Source organism: Salmo salar, chromosome 04, assembly GCF_965601325.2.
Source record: "Salmo salar chromosome 04, fSalSal1, whole genome shotgun sequence".
In the NCBI taxonomy this organism is placed as follows: domain Eukaryota; kingdom Metazoa; phylum Chordata; class Actinopteri; order Salmoniformes; family Salmonidae; genus Salmo; species Salmo salar.
Genome location: NC_138294.1, coordinates 79,841,352 through 79,847,791, shown reverse-complemented (window position 1 = coordinate 79,847,791; position 6,440 = coordinate 79,841,352).

Below are 6,440 nucleotides of genomic sequence, written 5' to 3'. Positions count from 1 at the left end.
TCGAATACACCACTAACACCTCCAACACCTCTAATACACCTCTAACACCTCTAATACATCTCTAATACATCTCTAATACACATTTTATACATATCCAACACACCTGTAATACACATCTAACAACTCTAATACACCTCTAACACCTCTAATATATCTCTAATACAACTCTAATACAACTCTAATACACCTGAAATACACCTCCAACACCTCCAACACCTCTAATACACCTCCTCTAAAAACTCTAATACACCTCTAACATCTCTAATGCACCTCTAACATCTCTAATACACCTCTAACACCTCTAATACACCTCTAAAACCTCTAATACATCTCTAATATATCTCTAATGTATCTCTAATACACCTCTGATACAACTTTAATACACCTCTAATTAAACTCTAATTCATCTCTAACACACCTCTAATACAACTTCAATACACCTGTAATATATCTCTAATACATCTCTAACTCACCTCTAATACAACTGTTACACACATCTAAAACATCTCTAATACATCTTTAATACATCTCTAACGCAGCTCTAATACACCTCTAATACATATAATACATATAACACCTCTAATACACCGTTATACATCTCTAATACACCTCTACTACATCTCTAATACACCTTAAATTCACCTCTAACACACCTCTAATACAACTCTAATACACCTCTAACACCTATAATACACCTCTAATACAACTCTAACACAACTCTAATACACCTCAAACACCTCTAATACACCTCCAACACCTATAATACCGCTCGAACACCTATAATACACCTCTAATATATTTGTAATAGACCTCGAATACACCACAAACACCTCCAACACCTCTAATACACCTCTAACACCACTAATACACCTCTAATACATATAATACACCTCTAATACACCGTAATACATCTCTAATACACCTCTAATACACCTCTAATACACCTCTAATACACCTCTAACACACCTCTAATACACCTCTAATACACCTCTGACACCTATAAAACACCTCTAATACAACTCTAATACACCTCTAACACCTATGATACACCCCTAATATATTTGTAATACACCTCGAATACATTATTAACACCTCCAACACCTCTAATACACCTCTAACACCTCTAATACATCTCTAATACACCTCTTATACATCACCAACACACCTTTAATACACCTCTAACACCTCTAATACACTTCTAACATCTCTAATGCACCTCAAATACACCTCTATCACCTCTAATACACCTCCACCACCTCTAATACACCTCTAATTCACCTCTAACGCCTCTAATACATCTCTAATACACCTCTTATACATCTCCAACACACCTATAATACACCTCTAATACACTTCTAACATCTCTAATGCACCTCAAATACACATCTAACAACTCTAATACACCTCTCTCACCTCTAATACACCTCTAACACCTCTAATATATCTCTAATACACCTCTAATACACCTCCAACACCTCTAATACACCTCCTCTAACATATCTAATACACCTCTAACATCTCTAATGCACCTCTAACATCTCTAATACACCTCTAACACCTCTAATACACCTCTAATATATCTCTAATATATCTCTAATACACCTCTGATACAACTTTAATACACCTCTAATTAAACTCTAATTCATCTCTAACACACCTCTAATACAACTTCAATACACCTGTAATATATCTCTAATACATCTCTAACTCACCTCTAATACAACTGTTACACACATCTAAAACATCTCTAATACATCTTTAATACATCTCTAACGCACCTCTAATACACCTCTAATACATATAATACATATAACACCTCTAATACACCGTAATACATCTCTAATACACCTCTAATACATCTCTAATACACCTTAAATTCACCTCTAACACACCTCTAATACACCTCTAACACCTATAATACACCTCTAATACATCTCTAATACACCTTAAATTCACCTCTAACACACCTCTAATACACCTCTAATACACCTCTAATACATATAATACATATAACACCTATAATACACCGTTATACATCTCTAATACATCTCTAATACACCTCTAATACACCTCTAATACATCTCTAATACACCTCAAATTCACATCTAACACACCTCTAATAAACCTCTAATACACCTCTAACACCTATAATACACCTCTAATAACACTCTAATACACCTCTAATACCTCTCGAACACCTATAATACACCTCTAATATGTTTGTAATACACCTCGAATACACCACAAACACCTCCAACACCTCTAATACACCTCTAACACCACTAATACACCTCTAATCAAATCAAATCATCAAATCAAATTTATTTATATAGCCGTTCTTACATCAGCTGATATCACAAAGTGCTGTACAGAAACCCAGCCTAAAACCCCAAACAGCAAGCAATGCAGGTGTAGAAGCACGGTGGCAAGGAAAAACTCCCTAGAAAGGCCAAAACCTAGGAAGAAACCTAGAGAGGAACCAGGCTATGAGGGGTGGCCAGTCCTCTTCTGGCTGTGCCGGGTGGAGATTATAACAGCACATGGCCTAGATGTTCAAATGTTCATAAATGACCAGCATTGTCAAATAATAATAATCATAGTAGTTGTCGAGGGTGCAACAAGTCAGTAACACAAGAATAAGTGTCAGTTGGCTTTTTCATAGCTGATCTTTGAGAGTATCTCTACCGCTCCTGCTGTCTCTAGAGAGTTGAAAACAGCAGGTCTGGGACAGGTAGCACGTCCGGTGAATAGGTCAGGGTTCCAGCAGGTCTGGGACAACAGGTCTGGGACAGGTAGCACGTCCGGTGAACAGGTCAGGGTTCCATAGCTGCAGGCAGAACAGTTGGAACTGGAGCAGCAGCACGGCCAGGTGAACTGGGGACAGCAAGGAGTCATCAAGCCAGGTAGTCCTGAGGCATGGTCCTAGGGCTCAGGTCCTCCGAGAGAAAGAAAGAAAGAGAAAGAGAGAATTAGAGAGAGCATATTTAAATTCACACAGGACACCGGAAAAGACAAGAGAAATACTCCAGATGTGACAGACTGACCCTAGCCCCCCGACACATACTGCAGCATAAATACTGGAGGCTGAGACAGGAGGGGTCAGGAGACACTGTGGCCCCATCCGATGAAACCCCCCGGACAGGCCCAAACAGGTAGGATATAACCCCACCCACTTTGCCAAAGCACAGCCTCCACACCTCTAATACATATAATACATATAGCACACCTCTAATACACCGTAATACATCTCTAATACACCTCTAAAACATATATAATACACCTCTAACACACCTCTAATACACCTCTAATACACCTCTGAAACCTATAAAACACCTCTAATACAACTCTAATACACCTCTAACACACCTCTAATACAACTGTAATAAAACTCAAACACACCTCTAATACACCTTTAAAACATCTCTAATACACCTCTATCACATCTCTAATACACCTCTAATACAACTGTAATACACCTCTAATACAGCTCTAACACATCTCTAATACACCTCTAATACAACTCTAATACACCTCTAACAAATCTCTAATACACCTTTAATACAACTCTAATACACCTCTAAAACATCTCTAACACACCTCTAATACAACTATAAAACACCTCTAATACATCTCTAATACAACTCTAATACACCGCTAATCCAACTGTAATACACCTCTAATAAACCTCCACACCTCTAACACACCTCTAATACACCTCTAATACAACTGTAATACAACTCAAACACAACTCTAATAAACCTTTAAAACATCTCTAATACACCTCTATTACATCTCTAATACACCTCTAATACAACTGTAATACACCTCTAATACACCTCTAACACATCTCTAATACACCTCTAATACAACTCTAATACACCTCTAACACATCTCTAATACACCTCTAATACAACTCTAATACACCTCTAACAAACCTCTAATACACCTTTAATACAACTCTAATACACCTCTAAAACATCTCTAACACACCTCTAATACAACTATAAAACACCTCGAATACATCTCTAATACACTGCTAATCCAACTGTAATACAACTTTAATAAACCTCCACACCTCTAATACACCTCTAATACATCTAATACATCTAACACACCTCTAATACACCTTTAAAACATCTCTAATACACCTCTATTACATCTCTAATACACCTCTAATACAACTGTAATACACCTCTAATACACCTCTAACACATCTCTAATACACCTCTAATACAACTCTAATACAACTCTAACAAACCTCTAATACACCTTTAATACAACTCTAATACACCTCTAAAACATCTCTAATACACCTCTAATACACCTATAATACACCTCTAACACACCTCTAATGCAACTGTAACACACCTCTAATGCACCTCCAATACATCTCTAATACACTTCTTATATATCCCTAATTCATCTCTAATGCACCTCTAATGCAACTCTAATACATGTCTAATACACCTCTAATACACCTCTAATACACCTCTTATTCATCTGTAATACAGCTCTATTGCACCTCTAATGCAACTCTAATACATCGGATACACCTCTAATACACCTCTAGTACAACTAATGCACCTCTAATACATCTATTATACATCTAATACACCTCTAATACATCTCTAACACATCTCTAATATATCTAATACATCTCTAATACACCTCTAATACATCTAATACACCTCTAATTCAACTCTAATACATCTAATACACCTCTAATACATCTCTAATACACATCTTATAAACCTCTAATACACCTCTAATACACCTCTAATACAACTCTAATACACCTCTAATACATCTCTAATACACCTCTAATACAACTCTAATACATCTTTAATGCACCTCTAATACAGCTTTAATACATCTAATGCACCTCTAATACAACTCTAATACATCTAATGCACCTCTAATTCACCTCTAATACAACTCTAATACACCTCTAATACAACTCTAATACATCTAATATACCTCTAATACAACTCTAATACATCTAATATACCTCTAATACAACTCTAATACATCTAATATACCTCTAATACAACTCTATACATCTAAATTACCTCCATTACCCCTCCAACTTTATTTTATCATCATTAGCTCCCTTTCTTCCTCGCCCAGTACCCACTTGCAGAGCCTTATATTTAGAGAGTTGGGCCAACTTTTACAATTGTGAATATTGTTCTAATTCGAGACCTTTAGTTAAGTAGTTAAGTGATAATGCCTGAGAAGCCGCTGTTTTTTGCTACCCAAACCGGCTGGTTGTTTGTTCTATCGGTTCAGTTGCCAGAGACGTGACCCAGTCGTTAAGTCTTTTTGTTCTGCGTCTATGGACGCGACCCAGTCGTTAAGTCTTTATGTTCTGTATCTATGGACGTGACCCAGTCGTTAAGTCTTTATGTTCTGTATCTATGGACGCGACCCAGTCGTTAAGTCTTTATGTTCTGTATCTATGGACGCGACCCAGTCGTTAAGTCTTTTTGTTCTGTATCTATGGACGTGACCCAGTCGTTAAGTCTTTATGTTCTGTATCTATGGACGCGACCCAGTCGTTAAGTCTTTATGTTCTGTATCTATGGAAGCGACCCAGTCGTTAAGTCTTTTTGTTCTGCGTCTATGGACGTGACCCAGTCGTTAAGTCTTTTTGTTCTGCGTCTGTGGACGCGACCCAGTCGTTAAGTCTTTTTGTTCTAAATGTTCTATTGTCATACTGGCGGACAACATTCTTATCTCTTGCTAGCTAGCCAACTACGGCTAACTTACAGTCAAGTCAAACAGTACAGCCAGAATAACAACAAGAGTAGCTGCATTTGCATTTGTAGTGACATTTATTTGGATACATCCATAACAATGAGCTAATGAGGCGTGATTTCACCTGGCATAGAAAATGTGCTCTCTCCTCAGGACACTGTTGTTTAGAGGAGCTAGCCAACAACACAGCTAACACCATCACTTCAAACTGAAGCTGGAAAGACAGCAATTTAGCTCCACTTCGTTTTGTTTTACCTGTCTTCTATTGATATTTCTTCGTATATATCCATAAAAATGATGCTGATTCATGATTTCGACTGGCTGAGAAAAGCTGCCTACTGTCTGTCTCATCCTGACTCCCGACACGTTCATTACTATGGGACAGCTGGAGATCAAATGTTTATATTGGAACAATGTTGCTCATGTCAGAGAATCAGACAGCAGGGTTTATATAAATCCCCGCTGTTGAAAACTAAATGTTGGTCAAAAATAAATGTGATATAATGTCTAGATGCTTTTTATAGTGGAGATCAAATGTTTCAATTGCCTGGCTGGGCTGATGAGACAGTGGATTGTGCAGTCAGATGGAACAGAGTAAATAGGCTTTTAACATCATAGATTTAGCCGGTGGTAACTTGGAATAGACACCAGCTGGAATGCGGTTTTAACCAATCAGCATTCAG